The 17,134-nt window shown below is 40.9% G+C and overlaps 1 protein-coding gene across 2 annotated transcripts in view; it reads right to left on the bottom strand.

Moving 5' to 3' along the window:
- The window catches only part of si:ch211-142k18.1, a 42,666-nt gene that overhangs the window by 9,280 nt on the left and 16,252 nt on the right, over positions 1-17,134 (bottom strand). The window contains exon 2 of one of the 2 annotated variants that reach the window (XM_047388549.1): positions 3,907-3,978. The gene's annotated coding sequence lies outside the window, so the exon portion shown is untranslated. Of the gene's footprint in view, positions 1-3,906; positions 4,116-17,134 lie in introns of those variants that run through there. The other variant, XM_047388548.1, reaches the window with a different exon arrangement.

A 17,134-nucleotide genomic window follows, 5' to 3' on the forward strand; every position in this document is an offset into this window, starting at 1 on the left:
TATCACAAAAGCCCAGACAAAAAATTCACATGAGAGTTCACTGCTGCAGGCACATAGAAAAACAAAAGACTAAACCAGGGTGTGACGAGGAATAGTGACGGAGGAACCAGCGGGGAACAAAGAACACAGACCAACTAATATACAAGGAGAAAACAAAGGCAGGTAATCACAGAAACTAAGAACAGGTGTGGCAAGGAGACATGGAGGCATAAGGGACAGGTGGAACTAATTAACAATAAAGGAAACCATAGACCTAAGAACGGGTAATACAAAAACACAAACCAAGTCCAAGGATGTCATACCATAACAGGAGGAGCCTTCAGAGTTTTGTGTAAGGTCTTACTTATGCCACTAGGTGTCACCATGGTGCAAGGAAATGTATTATATGACGTACCTGATTGGGGACCTAAAAGACTGAAGAGATTTTGACCATTGCTCTATAGTGGTAATTGAAAGTTTTTGGACATTGCTTGATGTATAAACTGGGCCAGACCTGCAAATACAGGATATTAGAAGGCAATACACCCTTTAGATTGATGGGACTGTTCAGACAAATAACATCCACTGATAAAACTGTAAAGGCTTTAGGTGTAGGCTAACCTTATGGAATGCATGTCAAATAATTAACATGGGATAATTTTAGTGGATTGCAGTTTTTTAAGGTCATGTAAGAGATAAAATATAAAAACATCAATCAAGATGTTGGACCACTTGTTTGCTGAATATTGGACCATTTGAACGTTGCTGGACGCCACCAGGCCTCCTGGCGTTTTCGGCCATTTTGTATCCAGGACACTCCGTTCCTACAGATCCCGTCGGCCCCTGCGGGTGATAAGACAGGGGCGTCGCAGCCCTGAGGCCACCGTCAACTATATAACAGAGGATGAGACGACCCACCATTTGCCTTCAGCTGGAGACCGTGACACAGTGACCAACATCTGAAGCATCACCTGGAGAAGAGTCCCGAGTGGATTTCATTTATTCTCTCTCGTTGGCCAACGAAAAATTCATAACTGAGGTTTCTGGAATAAGAAGGCCAGAAATTTCACTTTGCCGATCGAAGACGTGAGTTTAACACGTAACTAAACAGTGATGGTCAGGTCATATTTTTCCTTTTCGCCAAGGAGGCCAGAGGACGAACTTTATTTTTATTTCTTTCTTAGAAAGTCTGGGCAGGGTACAGGAGGTTTTAGTGCGATGAGATTTGCTATTTAATCTAATGTGTTCTGAATTTTATGTGCATGTAACCTTTTTATTGAAACTTTGATGTGCCGTGTTGGATGCCAGAAAGCCGCTACCCAGCTTTGTGTGTGTTTTGCGGGGTTGTTGAACACCTGAGAGGCAGCGCAGGTGCGCTGTGAGACTGGACTGCTATAATAACCTCATGGTGAAATTCCCCATTTTCTTTGTCTTCAACCTTACTGCTTACTAGCTTGCTGCCAAAAGTTTTATAACCCTTTGTCTGCTCACCTCGCCCAGCGTTGGGGGAGGTTTTATGGCTGAGTATAACTGAGTTACAGTTTGAGCTGCGCCCCAACCTCCACTCACCACCACATCCCTTTGTCATATTATCATTTTTGCCATAACTGCTGGTTGATTCCATACACACCCACTGCTGTTTTGCTTTATTTTGTTTAGTTAGATATTTTACCCCTTTTGTGTGGAACTTTGCATGTTTGAGTAGGTGAAGATTATTAAATCGGAAGAGCGAGTGTATCATGGCTGTGATTTAATAAATGTTCACATAGATAAACAGAAGGCGTTTTGTGTTTATTTTGTGCAAGAGTGATTCGTCAGTCAAGATAAGGTTGAAGTTCCACACATTTCAGCAGAAACAGTCGATTAAACAGTGACATCTCTGGTAATAGTTATTAATTATTAGTGAGTATTTAACGGTTGTAATTATCAAAGGAGTTGAGCTACAATTACAACACCAGAAGACATCTCTGGTCTCGATTCATAAATGAGGATTTTGGTTAAGAAATAAATTTGGTCAAATTATGATTTTTAATTATAATTATTGATAAAGATTAATTAATCAATCATCATAATTCCAACAAAGATGTAGTTGTTACATGTAGGACTTTGTGCACCTCCCCTTTGATTCATGACAGCTTTTTTCTTTCATGCATGAGAGATTGACAAACAATATTCACCCATCAAATTCCAACTTTGTCATGTAACAGGTGACAACTTGATGGAGTATTGTTATGTCCAACATTTTTCAAGTGACTATCATGAAGCATATTAAGGTCTGAGAGAGTGGTGGCATCAATAACTGAGCTTCCAATCAATAGATGGAATATAAAAATGGTTCTAAAACCTAAGGTACTATCAGTACTTATTTTGTAGTGTACGGTCATCTTCGATGGTCTGAAAAATTTGAAACGAAGTGCATTTTGTAGAACATCAAGTTCTGTCACATGTATGAAGTGTCTATGGCGTTTTTGATGTACCCTTGTTTTTTATTGTGCAAGTGAATTGGAATAAGGGTTGTGAAATACATGCTGTTTTCCTTTTTTTCATATTTCCTGATTGCCTGTTAATCCCACACTGAACTCTTCTATATACCGTGTATGACGTATTAGCTGAATTAATTAGAAAATAGGTTGAACTGCTTTTCTATTGTAGCCCCTCAAGCTTCAGACATGCAGAGTTGAATACATTTTCTTCAGTGCACACAGAGTGTCTGCATAGCGAAGCATGAGAGTAGGTATTGTCACTACTGGGACGTTGCTGCAACAAGTGAGTGGCATGTGAATGTCATAGCAGTGGTGCACATGTGCTGTTTATATGGTAACTCTGAATTAGTATGTTCATGAAAATGTAAGCCTGGATTGGCTGGAGATCAAAATAAATATTCCATAGTATCAGATGTTTAAGGCAATGTTGGTGCATCTTTGTATACCACTGAAACACAAAGCAGATATGCAATAGTGTGATGAAGATGTTATATACATTTACTGTGGATGAATTAACCCTTTTCTCCTCTGGTTCTTCACCAATCATGAAAAACAATGTTCAGAATCCCAGTCTGAACTCTCTGATTTTCTTCAGGCATTCATTTTTATATGTTTCATTTAACCTGTACCAAAAAAGCAGTATTATCTTTGTGCCCCATGTATACTTCCATCCAATGAGCCACAGTCCGTGCCTGCTTCTCTAAAGCACATGATAATCACCTTTTCTTCTGTTTAGGGCTTAATTATGGGTCATATTTGCCTTTTCTGTATGTGAAAATGATCACTGTCTGTCCGTTTCTTATAGTTCATGGTCTAATATTAAATCAGGTTTACTTCTAATTGCTTTAGATTTATTTTACTTTCCTTTTTCTTGCAGGGTGGCATTGTATACTTTATATTGTTTAAAGTTTTCACTCCTTTCACTTTTCCATAGTCTAATTGTGTTTCCTGTTTACATTCTTTGCACTGTATTTACTCTGTAGTTTAGTCAAAGTTGGGAATACCTTACATCTTTATGTTGATGAACTGCCTTAAAGAAAATTTATTATAGTTTCTGTTAGTTCAACTCTTACATGGGGCAATATTTCCTCATAAATCCTTTGGTAACACACTTTTCTTAACCCCAAAAATTACCATTTTTAGACTTGTAAAAGTATTTGTTCTAGGACTGCAAATAACGTTATTATTAATATTTAACATTGGATTGTTCTTAACAATTCAGTGTGTATGGTAATAGTGTAGTATGTATCCCATTTTTTGAAATATAACTGACAACATCTACATCAGTACAAGTGTCTCAAAACCAGAAATGCATTTACTTAACATCTTATAAAAAGTTTGTGCAACTGATGTAAATATCTTCTCCTTAGCTGAGGAATATGTGAGAAGAAACCTGAGTATACTCTGTATATAAAGTATTTTTCAATCCTCATGTCAGACTTACCTAATTCCAGTAATTGTTGCTCCTCTGGATTCTGCCACTTCTGCTCCTTTAGTGCACTGGATCCACTCGGATCTTCAAGAGTAGCATTTACAAGCAGAGAGAAAAAATAACTCAGCTTTCCCCTTCATGTCAGAAAAAGAAAAGTGCAGACACACGCAAATGCAATTACAGTGAGTCTGGAAAGTCTGGTTGCCTGCGTTCCTCTGCGTGTCTGCTGGGTGGAGTATTATAAGGAAGGGGAATGTTTTCAGAAAAGGTTGAAAATGAGTGATTTCTTTTCTCTGCAATGGGCAGAGGGGAAATAAAGGACATAATTTACTTCACATATGCGAATTATGGCAAGTACAAGCATGTGGGGTGCATAGCACAAAGGAAACTACTACAGGGGTTGGACAATAAAACTGAAACACCTGGTTTTAGACCACAATAATTTATTAGTATGGTGTAGGGCCTCCTTTTGCAGCCAATACAGCATCAATTCGTCTTGGGAATGACATATACAAGTCCTGCACAGTGGTCAGAGGGATTTTAAGCCATTCTTCTTGCAGGATAGTGGCCAGGTCACTACGTGATACTGGTGGAGGAAAACGTTTCCTGACTCGCTCCTCCAAAACACCCCAAAGTGGCTCAATAATATTTAGATCTGGTGACTGTGCAGGCCATGGGAGATGTTCAACTTCACTTTCATGTTCATCAAACCAATCTTTCACCAGTCTTGCTGTGTGTATTGGTGCATTGTCATCCTGATACACGGCACCGCCTTCAGGATACAATGTTTGAACCATTGGATGCACATGGCCGTCAAGAATGGTTTGGTAGTCCTTGGCAGTGGCGCGCCCATCTAGCACAAGTATTGGGCCAAGGGAATGCCATGATATGGCAGCCCAAACCATCACTGATCCACCCCCATGCTTCACTCTGGGCATGCAACAGTCTGGGTGGTACGCTTCTTTGGGGCTTCTCCACACCGTAACTCTCCCGGATGTGAGGAAAACAGTAAAGGTGGACTCATCAGAGAACAATACATGTTTCACATTGTCCACAGCCCAAGATTTGCGCTACTTGCACCATTGAAACCGACGTTTGGCATTGACATGAGTGACCAAAGGTTTGGCTATAGCAGCCCGGCCGTGTATATTGACCCTGTGGAGCTCCCGACGGACAGTTCTGGTGGAAACAGGAGAGTTGAGGTGCACATTTAAGTCTGCCGTGATTTGGGCAGCCGTGGTTTTATGTTTTTTGGATACAATCCGGGTTAGCACCTGAACATCCCTTTCAGACAGCTTCCTCTTGCGTCCACAGTTAATCCTGTTGGATGTGGTTCGTCCTTCTTGGTGGTATGCTGACATTACCCTGGATACCGTGGCTCTTGATACATCACAAAGACTTGCTGTCTTGGTCACAGATGCACTAGCAAGACGTGCACCAACAATTTGTCCTCTTTTGAACTCTGGTATATCACCCATAATGTTGTGTACATTTTAATATTTTGAGCAAAACTGTGCTCTTACCCTGCTAATTGAACCTTCACACTCTGCTCTTACTGGTGCAATGTGCAATCAATGAAGACTGGCTACCAGGCTGGTCCAATTTAGCCATGAAACCTCCCACACTAAAATGACAGGTGTTTCAATTTCATTGTCCAACCCCTGTACATACACTTTTATAGCATTTTTCTGAATATAGTTCTAAAGATTAGATTACATAAAATATTTTCATGTTCTTGGCTGGCAGGGGAAGTTTTATTTTTCTTTAACCCATATTAAATACATGTGGGTCTGAGTTTTTTGTGGCACGTTAAAAAGTTCTTTTTGTCTTTTACAACTTTCATACTTCAGGTCCACAACATTTTCTTTACATAGTAAAAGACACGATATAAACAAATACCTTTTGAGATAAGATTATGCTCAGGTTTGTGCTGTACTGAAAGCATGATATTTTGTTTTAGAAGCAAACGAAGTCGGATCTGTGAAAATCTATTAAGACACACAACGAGATTCTTTTGTGTGTCTTTTTCAGGGGATGTGACATAAAAAACTGAGCGCCATCAAGGCACAAAAGGTTACAAAGTTATCTTAGGGTTAGAATGATATGACCCTTCAGTGTTTGAGTATCTTCCATGTTTCTGTTTCTTCATTTCCCTGTTGGTTATGTTTTTGGTGTTGCCATTTTAGTTCCTTTCATTGCTTTCTTCTTTCTATATATATTTGTGCTTGGTACTATTTAGATATTCTCTGTTAGATTTCTTTCTTGTCTGCCTTTCTGTCAGCTCCTGTTCATTAACTCGTCTCTCTCTCTCTCGGTTCACTGTGCCTTGATTAGTCTCAGCTGCTTCACATTACATCTGATTAGCTCTTCTGGTTCATTGGTCATTTCCCCATCCTGCCTCTGTATTTAAACTCACTGGTTTTCATCGTTAACTGCTGGATTCTCCTGTTTGCCTGCCTGTGTCCTTGCCGTGTTTTCTCAGCTTACATCTATTCTCCTTGTGCAAGACCATTTTTGTAAGTTTGCTTTATTTATCATTAAAATACTCGTATTTACAACAGTTTGTTTTCCTCTGCGTTTGAGTCCTTGCCAATCTGAAACATGACAGACTTTCTAAAAGAAATAAACAAAGCAATATTCCTCCTAGCATCCATCGTTGTCTGCCTATCTGCAATTAGGTCAATGGCATTACAGTTTCGGGAACAAAACCCAGAAATCCTAATTTTAGGGGATCTCAAGGCATTCCCAGGTTATAGAAATGTTATATAGTCCCTCCAGCTATTGCTGCCTCTTCCTCAGGTTCCCTTTTCAGGGAAATGTGCCCAGAAAACCTCCAGAGTGAAGCGCTCAGGGGGCATCCTGATCAGAAGAATGAACCAACTCAACTGGCACCTTTCAATATGGAGGAGCAGCAGCTTTACACTAATCCTGATTCATCTAGTTTTTAAGGGTGTGTCAACCCTTACTAAGGAGGAAGCTCATTTTAACTGCTAGGGTCTTGTCCTCTCAGTCATGATCGGTACCTCATGATTGTAGGTGAGGGCGGCTGCAACTGGTAAATCGAGATCTTTGCTTTAGATCTTTCTTCACTATCCATCTTCTGCACCATCCAACCATCACATGTGAACGAGACACTATGACTTTAAACTCCTATGCATGAGGCAGAGACTGCCCCCAACCTGAAGCAGCCATACATCCTGGTAAAAACCATGGCCTCAGACTTGAAGCAACTGACACTTGGCACTCCTCAGATGTGTATAAAACCCTCAAAATAATTTGCTGTGACATAGATTTCGTGACCCCCGCAATGTCACTCTTTTCTGCACTTCTCTTTAGATATTTTATTTTACATGCTTACCATCCTTGTGTGGTGGCAGGATAAACCTTTTTTTTTTTTTTCCAGATTTAAACTTTTAAGTGTTGCTCTAATTTAGATATGGACATGTTTAGCAGCTATTTCTTGACTTTTCAAAATTAGCACAGCTGTCTTACTTGAATGGCATGTGTTATTGTTTTTCCTATTTTAAACAGTGGCTAAGGGAAATGCCCTGTGGGTCAGATCACATGTATACACTGGAATAAACAGGAAGTCATTGATAACTAATTAGAAGTTCTTAGTTACTCTGACACACCTACAAAGTGGAATAGGAGAAATACTGTAGTTGTGTCTGTTTCAAACATAAAAATCAAACATTTCTAACTTCACCTTTCATAATGAGCTTTGGGAAGTAAGTCATTTTCTACTACTTCTTCCATAGTGGGTCACAGGGAAGCTGGTGCCTATCTCCAGAAGTCTACGGGCGGAAGGTGGGGTACACCCTGGACAGGTCGCCAGTCCATCGCAGGGCAACACAGCCACAAACAGGACAAACTACCATGCACACACTCATTCACACCTAAGGGCAATTTAGAGAAACCAATTAACCTGACAGTAATGATTTTGGACTGTTGGAGGAAGCCGGAGTACCTGGAGAGAACCCACGCATGCACGAACCTAGAACCTTATTGCTGCAAGGCAACAGTGCAATCACCCGCGCCACCATGCAGCCTATGGGACTTAGTATTTGAGTTTAACATGTTTAAAGTATCTTTTCTGCTCCTCTGTCATAAAATGCTCCCATTAGCTTACTTTGTTTAGTTTAGATTTTTTTTTCTATCTAAATAGATTGCATCATATATGTAGATCCTTTTCTTCAAAAATAATTCCCATTGCACCAACTATTCACTCGTTTTTTTATTGGAATGAAACACAATGTAGCTGTTAGTTTTACAACATAGGTGAGATTGATGTTGCCGTGCCTCTAAAATACAAGAAGATCCATGCCTATCAAACGGTATCAATGATCCTATCAAACCAGGAGTCAATACCTGAATTTTTGTTACAGTTTTATGATTTTGTAAGTGCTACAAATTTACCAAGAGGCCACCTTGAGAGACAGAATAATTTTTTTTTTCTTCACGTCACCTGTAGAGGCATTTTTAGCACATTAGGAAGCTGGTTGCCTACATGTGCCGGGACAGCCTTGCTCTTCTAAAAAGATCACTGGAGACGTTCAGCCTTTTGGATTACATTTATGGCTGTGTGAGTATGAACATACTATATGTATGCATGTATGCATATGTTGTTAATTTGTCACCTGGAATTGCAAAAATGCTACAATGCTGAGGAGGTTAGAAACCTCACAGCACTCATTTCCCAAGAGCATCAAGGGTCAGAAAGTCTCGGCTCCTGAAGCAACCCCAGGCAGCGAAACACAGGAGCTGCAGCCCACAGGTCAGGGAGGTACAAGGAGAGATGCAACGTACTGAATTCCCCTACCGAACCCCACCACAGCTTTCCCAGCGCAGGTTAAGTCTGCCATCTAAATAAAATACAAGTGTTCTGTACCTGCAAAGCAAAGACGATAGTTATGAACTGATTACAACTGTGACCACTGAAAGAAAATAAATTTTATAGCATTGTTTTGACCTTCAGAGTTTGACTTGATACACTCTGAGGCTGAATGAATATGAGGCTTTGCATTTGCATCTTATAAAAATAAGCTTTCTGTGATTATTATAACTAGACCTTTTTGCAGTTTTCTTTCCATTAATGAAGCCCTGGGTGATAACAAAAGTGACAACAAAAAGTACGTAACAAAAGTATGTTCTTTGAAGAATCCTTTCAATGTGAAGGAAAATAGCTTTATTTTCAGCTGAGTACATTTGTTCCTCCACTATCTTTTTCTGCAGAGTAATTTTATAAAATATAATGAAAATAGTTTTGGGGTTGCATATGGATTAGCTTTAAATTACTTTTTTTTGAAAATTTGGAGACATTTACATACATTAACGTTACTTTGCCTTCAAGCAATTTGGGAAAGCCTATACCTATTAATATCATTGTTTGGTAAGCTTAAAATTTTTTATTTTACAGTAAATTGTAGGCCTACATCCGAAACTCTGCTTCCATCTATGACATAATGTGAAAATGAACATTTTTTAGCCAATAGATCAAGAAGAGAACTGTGGACCTCCCCACGTCTGGGTCATCCTTGGGTACAGTTTCCTGATAAAGGATCATACCAAGTTGTGCTGGCAAAATAATGATAGGCAATATAAACAGCGTGTCCAGACATACTGTTGAAGAGGGAGAGAGATTCTGTGCCCCAGAAATGAATGAGTTTGAAATGCGTGCATCAACCCCAGAACAAAAGCAGAAGACCTTGTGAGGATGCTGCATGAAGATTGCTAGAAAGAGTTGTCATCCACAGCAAAAAGAGTCCTATACTGACATGGGCTGAAAGGCCACTCACCATGGAAGAAACCATTACTCCAAACACATCATAAAAAGGCAGATTCTAGTTTGCATATAAGCTCATTGACAATAACCGTACGTTTTGGGGAATGTGATCTGGCTAAAAGTCTTTGGCCATCTTTACATTTGGAGGTAAAAGGAGGAAACTTGCAAGCCAGAGAACACAATCCTGACTGTAATGTACAGGGGTAGCAGCATCATGACTGTGTGGGTATTCGTCTGCTGGGGGGATTGGTGCACTTCACAAATAGATGGTCTCATGAGGAAATATTATTGTGTGGAAAGACTGAAACAACATCTCAAGACATCAGCCTGGGAGTTACCTGAATTCCAGCAAGGTTTTGAGAGAAGCTTGTGGAAGGAGACCCAAAATGTGTGACCCAAGTCATACAGTTAAGTAGGCAATTCTACCAATAAAATGGTAAAATTTGAAGAAAATTTAAAATATTCTCATTATTCAAATGCAACTTCCTAAAAAACTGGCCCCAAAGAGGAAAATTTTAGGTCAGCAAAGGTTTATGTCATAAAGTGAGAAAAAATGTCTTTCTTAAAGCAAAAGCTGTTTAAAGTGTATGACTTTATAGCCCATTATCTAGAAATTAAACAACATTTTAGGGGAGAAAGTTGAAAGTGAAGTTAAATGTTTTATGCTTAGTATCAATTTTGGATTTAAAAAAGAAACACAGAGGTACACAATGGCAAATAATAGTGAGATAATGTCAGTCTTAACCAATAAAGAACTCAAGGTTTGTTTTACTTTCAACCCTGAATCCTTTTTACCTTTAATTCTTTTCCATGCTTCAGCTACATGACAACATTTCTGTTTAAAATCAAAATAATACAATTTAGTGTTCACTAAATACACTGCAAATCAAAACGTGGCTGTGGATGTATCAAAAAAAAAATAATAATACTGTTTGAGCGTTTTCTAACTGACTAGCACTTTGTGCACCCTTAGGGCTTTTATTGACCAAGGCAAGGACAGACCCAGTCTTCTTCCAACCCTCTTATCCACAGCACTGTGCACGAGGAAAGCATGCCACACTGTGCTGGGGCTGATAAACTCTGCAAATCCGCTCTGGGACCCAAATACAGTTTAGGCTTTTCTCAGTGCCCAGAATCAGGCCGCTTTTCCTATTTGTCCCATGTTTTCCTTTAACTGCACAGATTGCACTGCTTTGTGACTAACAGGCAGGGAATTGTGATAATATTGAGCTCTAAAATTTACAACTGGTCAAACTCTGTGTTGTCATTAATAAATCTTCCCCTGAAGGTGTCGTGTGAAATTTCAACACTATAGCAGTCTGGTTTATAAAACAGACACAACAAGGTGACCTCAAGTAACTAGAACCAATATAAAGCTGCTGGTGAAATGTCATTTAAACAACAGCTTAAAACACATGTTCATGCTGGAATGACATGCAGATTTGAGTATTATATTTGGCCATGCATGTTATAAAATAGCTATGATAAATGCAGAAGTTTCTCTCCTGATGACTGAAATGCATTCAGAATTAACAAGAAAAAAATAGTTTTACTTTCTGAAATGCTTCTCACACTTAAGTCTACAAAATGAGTTTAGAGTTTGAAAGATAAAAAAAAACAAAAAAACGATAATAATATGTTTGATGAAAACTATAAAATAATTTAAGCATGTTGTTTAAGCATTAATGTTGTTTAATTTGATTCAAACAAAAAACTTGCTCTTGACGACCTCTGCCTACATGCTCCTTTCACACCTTTCTCATTCAACTCTTTGTCTTGACTCTTCAGACCCTTCCCAGTTTCCCCTATTCAACATTTCTACAAAAACAACACAAATATTGTTTAAAATACAAAATAAAAACTCAATGATAAAAAAAGGTGCACAAAGAACTCTGTCACTACAAATCACAAACAGCAACACAAGGCCCCCTCCTTTTCAGCATCCAGATATTGGAGAATTTTCTTTTCTTTCTTAATATCTGTGGGGCACCAAACATTCTTGAACGCTATAACATCTATGTTGTCACTACATCCAGGATACCCAAATCCTTCCTTTTCTAAGAGGCATTCACAGAGAGAAAAAAGCAATAAAAAGGGAAAGAAAGGAATAAGAAAAATGAAAGAAAGAAGAAGACAGACATTAATAGACTCATCCTCATTTGACTTAATGATTAGCTCAGCTACAATATAGCCCTTTCTGTTATGCACTGCACTTCAGCCTTGCAAAATAAAAAAATTAAAAATCTTTGAAACATTTTTGTGTTTTGCTTTATTTTAGGATTTGTGTCTCTTTGCTTTTCATATTTAGTTCATTCCTAAGTTTTAAAATTCCCTGTGCTTTTGTTCTCTACTTTAGTATTTCATATTTTTTATATTCTGCTCTGAGTTACAGTCTTTAGTTACATTTGTTCTCTATAGATTTTTGTTCCTCATTTCCTGTTTCGTTGTCACCGCTTGATTCACAATCTTTAGTAATTGAATTTCTGTGTATTCCCAGGTTTGCATCCCTGCTAGTGTTTACTTCTGTTGGTGTTGTTAGTGATGGTTTTCTTTGTTCCCTGATTTATCCAGTTGCTTTCCCCAGTGTCTCAGCTCCCTGCACTCCCCAGCTGTCTCCCATCTGCTCATTAACTCACCTGTTTACCACTCAAGCTGTCCAGTATAAATACTACTTAGTTATTTCGCCCTGGACGTTTGTTTTTGGGAGTTTTTGATTTTAATTTTTTAAGTGAAATTGTTTATCTATGCCTACTGTCTCCTTGCTTTTGGGTCCTGTTTTTCACTGTTTCTTGACAGATAAATGCAAAAAATTTCAGGAAACCAATTACATTTTTAAAGTGTATGAAATAGGGTAGTTAATGTAAACTTGGCAGACGTAAGTTGTCTTAGCCATTTTTGTTTATGTGTTGGCTGTCAAAATACTAACTCAAAAAGAAGTAGCCTGAGTTTTATCTCTGGTAGTGACAGACATTAATGCACATGCATTTCAGGAGGTATATCTCCATAGTATTCTCATACTATACTATTTCTGCTGCTTGTTACATCATGTTAAATACACTGCTCAAAAAAATAAAGGGAACACTTAAACAACACAATAAAACTCCAAGTAAATTAAACTTCTGTGAAATCAAACTGTCCTCTTAGGAAGCAACACTGATTGACAATCAATTTCACATGATGTTGTTCAAATGGAATAGACAACAGGGGGACATCTTTGGTGATTAGCAAGACACACTCAATAAAGGAGTGGTTCTGCAGGTGGGGACCACAGACCACTTCTCAGTACCTATGCTTTCTGGCTGATGTTTTGGTAACTTTTAAATGTTGGTGGTGCTTTCACACTCGTGGTAGCATGAGACGGACTCTACAACACACACAAGTGGCTCAGGTAGTGCTGCTCATCCAGGATGGCACATCAATGCAAGCTGTGGCAAGAAGGTTTGCTGTGTCTGTCAGCGTAGTGTCCAGAGCCTGGAGGCGCTACCAGGAGACAGACCAGTACACCAGGAGACATGGAGGAGGCCGTCGGAGGGCAACAACCCAGCAGCAGGACCGCTACCTCCGCCTTTGTGCAAGGATGAACATGAGGAGCACTGCCAGAACCCTGCAAAATTACGTCCAGCAGGCCACAAATGTGCATGTGTCTGCACAAACGGTTAGAAACCGACTCCATGAGGAGGTATGAGGGCCCGACGTCCACAAATGGGGGTTGTGCTCACAGCCCAACACCATGCAGGATGCTTGGCATTTGCCAGAGAACACCAGGATTGGCAAATTCGCCACTGGCGCCCTGAGCTCTTCACAGATGAAATCAGGTTCACACTGAGCACATGTGACAGACGTGACAGAGTCTGGAGACACCGTGGAGAGCGATCTGCTGCCTGCAACGTCCTTCAGCATGACCGGTTTGGCAGTGGGTCAGTAATGGTGTGGAGTGGCATTTCTTTAGAGGGCCACACGGCCATCCATGTGCTCGCCAGAAGTAGCCTGACTGCCATTAGGTACCGAGATGAGATCCTCAGACCCCTTGTGAGACCATATGCTGGTGCGGTTGGCCCTGGGTCCCTTCTAATGCAGGACAATGCTAGACCTCATGTGGCTGGAGGGTGTCAGCAGTTCCTGCAAGATGAAGACATTGAAGCTATGGACTGGCCCGCCTGTTCCCCAGACCTGAATCCGATTGAGCACATCTGGGACATCATGTCTCGCTCCATCCACCAACGTTACGTTGCACCACAGACTGTCCAGGAGTTGGCGAATGCTTTAGTCCAGGTCTGGGAGGAGATCCCTCAGGAGACCATCCCTCGTCTCATCAGGAGCATGCCCAGGCGTTGTAGGGAGGTCATACAGGCACGTGGAGGCCACACACAATACTGAGCCTCATTTTGACTTGTACTCGTACTCGTACTCGTACTCGTACTCGTACTCGTACTCGTCGTCTTCCGCTTATCCGGGACCGGGTCGAGGGGGCAGCAGACTCAGCAGAGACGCCCAGACGTCCCTCTCCCCAGACACCTCCTCCAGCTCCTCCGGGTGGAGCCCAAGGCGTTCCCAGGCCAGCCGAGAAAGATAGTCCCTCCAGCGTGTCCTGGGCCGTTCCCTGGGCCTCCTCCCGGTGGGAGGAAACACCTCCCGAGGAAGGCGTCCAGGAGGCATCCGGTATAGATGCCCGAGCCACCTCAACTGGCTCTACTCGATGTGGAGGAGCAGCGGCTCTACTCCGATCCCCTCCCGGATGGCCGAGCTCCTCACCCTATCTCTAAGGGAGTGCCCGGCCACCCTACGGAGGAAGTTCATTTCAGCCGCTTGTATCCAGGATCTCGTTCTTTCGGTCATGACCCAAAGTTCATGTACATAGGTGAGGGTAGGAACATAGACCGACCGGTAAATTGAGAGCTTTGCTGTTCGGCTCAGCTCTCTCTTCACCACAACGGACCGGCACAGTGCCCCCATTACTGCGGCAGCCACACCGATCCGTCTGTCGATCTCCCGCTCCATTTTTCCCCCACTCGTGAACAAGACCCGAGATACTTAAACTCCACTTGAGGCAGGAACTCCCCTCCAACCTGAAGAGGACAAACCACCCTTTTCCGGTCGAGTACCATGGCCTCGGTCTTGGAGGAGCTGATCTTCATCCCAGCCGCTTCACACTCGGCTGCGAACCGCTACAGCGCATGCTGTAGGTCTTGGCTAGGGGCCAGCAGGACCATGTCATCTGCAAAAAGAAAGGACGAAATCCACTGGTCCCCAAACCCGACCCCCTCCGGCCCTTGGCTGCATCTAGAAATCCTGTCCATGAAAGTTATGAACAGGACCGGTGACAAAGGGCAGCCCTGCCGGAGTCCAACATGCACCGGGAACAGGTCCTACTTAGTGCCGGCAATGTGAACCAAACTCCTGCTCCGCTCGTACAGGGACCGGATGGCCCCTAATAAAGGGCCCCCAATTCCATACTCCTGGAGCACCCCCCACAGGGCATCACGAGGGACACAGTCGAATGCTTTCTCCAGGTCCACAAAACACATGTGAACCGGTTGGGCAAACTCCCGTGAACCCTCGAGCACCCTGTAGAGGGTATAGAGCTGGGACGAAAACCACACTGCTCCTCCTGAAGCCGAGGTTCGACTATTGGCTGGACTCTCCTCTCCAATATCCTGTCATAGACCTTACCAGGGAGGCTGAGGAGTGTGATCTCCCTGTAGTTGGAACACACCCTCCGGTCCCCCTTCTTATGAAGGGGGACCACCACCCCAGTCTGCCAGTCCAGAGGCACTGTCCCCGACTGCCATTTTGACTTGTTTTAAGGACATTACATCAAAGTTGGATCAGCCTGTAGTGTGTTTTTCCACTTTAATTTTGTGTGTGACTCCAAATCCAGGCCTCCATTGGTTAATAAATTTGATTTCCATTGATGATTTTTGTGGGATTTTGTTGTCATCACATTCAGCTTTGTACAGAACAAAATATTCAATGAGAATATTTCATTCATTCAGATCTAGGATGTGTTATTTGAACGTTCCCTTTATTTTTTTTAGCAGTGTATTACTCTCTTTCTATAATTTAATTGTCCTCTTGCTGCTGCATCTTGACATCTTTATGAAGGAGTTCTTTTTTATTTTTTGAGTAGATAGATCCGAGCTAGGGTTACACATTTTTAAATGGGTTTATGTTTTCGAATTGCTTCGCTTTTTCTGATGTCTAAAACAACCGTTACATGAGTATTTATAAATAATCACACAAGCTCATAGGGTATGGATTACATTTTGTTCAGTTCAACTAATGCATCCGAATTTCTTATTTCTTATCTGTTATGTAAAGCTACATCATAAACACAAGTTTTAATTTTATATTTATGAGGAAAACGTGGAAGTGTCCAACATTTCCATTGACTTTGGAAGGTTTTCACAACTTGTATTTTGCAAAGTGGAAACTGAAATCCTCTTTGTTGCAGAGGTTCTGTAGTGCAGTTAAGTGAAAAAAGACTGCTCTGAACAGACTGTCATTATGTGTTTCACAATACATACCATCCCTGTAAAAGGAAACCCGGACCTCCCTCCAGACCTCGTTAAATAAGTCAAAGATCAGGAAATAAGCCAGCCAAAGGATATTGAGAACACTGATCAGTCAGACTGACACTGATTTAGACCAACTGACATCAGAGTGTCTGCACACACTGCATCTAAGGCAGTGTTCCTTAACATCCCAGTTCTCTTTGCTGACGTGAAATGTAATTAACTATTCCAGGATAAATAGAAGATAAGTGGTTAGAAGGCGGGCCAAAATTTAATCAGGCAAACATAATTAGTCAGTTTGTATGCTTCCTAGAGACCACGAGGACCGAGTAGATGACTACATAATGGAAGTCACTGCTTGATGCCATCCTCTTAATGCTATGTTGTCACCCATCAGAACAGGCTACTTTAGAATTTAATGATACATATAAATAGTATTTTATGGTTGCACTGAAGGAAATGGAAGATTTGCAAGTAATTTCTCTTTTAAAGTAAGAACTATTTTATTGTAACATCAAATTTAATGAAAAATATGCAAAGATTAGACATGAGCATCCATTAGATTCTGACAATAACCTTGACAAAACCACCAAGGTTATATGATGCAGTTATAAAACAAAGAAATATGTAAGTAAAATAAAACTGGAAAAAAACTTATACATATATACAGAAAAGAATGGTAGAGGTGCTATTTTGCCAGAATGCATTAAACAGCGCCTTTCAAAAGCACCGGCCAATGCAAAGTAACACATATAAACTGTTTAGAGTTTTACCTTCAGGCCGCTGCTACAGAGCACTGTTTACTAAAACCAGCCGCCACAGAGACAGTTTCTTCCCCCAGGCTGTTTCTCTGATGAACATTCAATAAAGTACAAAATAACAGCATACAGATGTTGCAAATGCACCTTTTTATTTATATATGTGTATATTGTACATTGTAAATATG

This window comes from Girardinichthys multiradiatus, chromosome 15 (assembly GCF_021462225.1).
Source record: "Girardinichthys multiradiatus isolate DD_20200921_A chromosome 15, DD_fGirMul_XY1, whole genome shotgun sequence".
In the NCBI taxonomy this organism is placed as follows: domain Eukaryota; kingdom Metazoa; phylum Chordata; class Actinopteri; order Cyprinodontiformes; family Goodeidae; genus Girardinichthys; species Girardinichthys multiradiatus.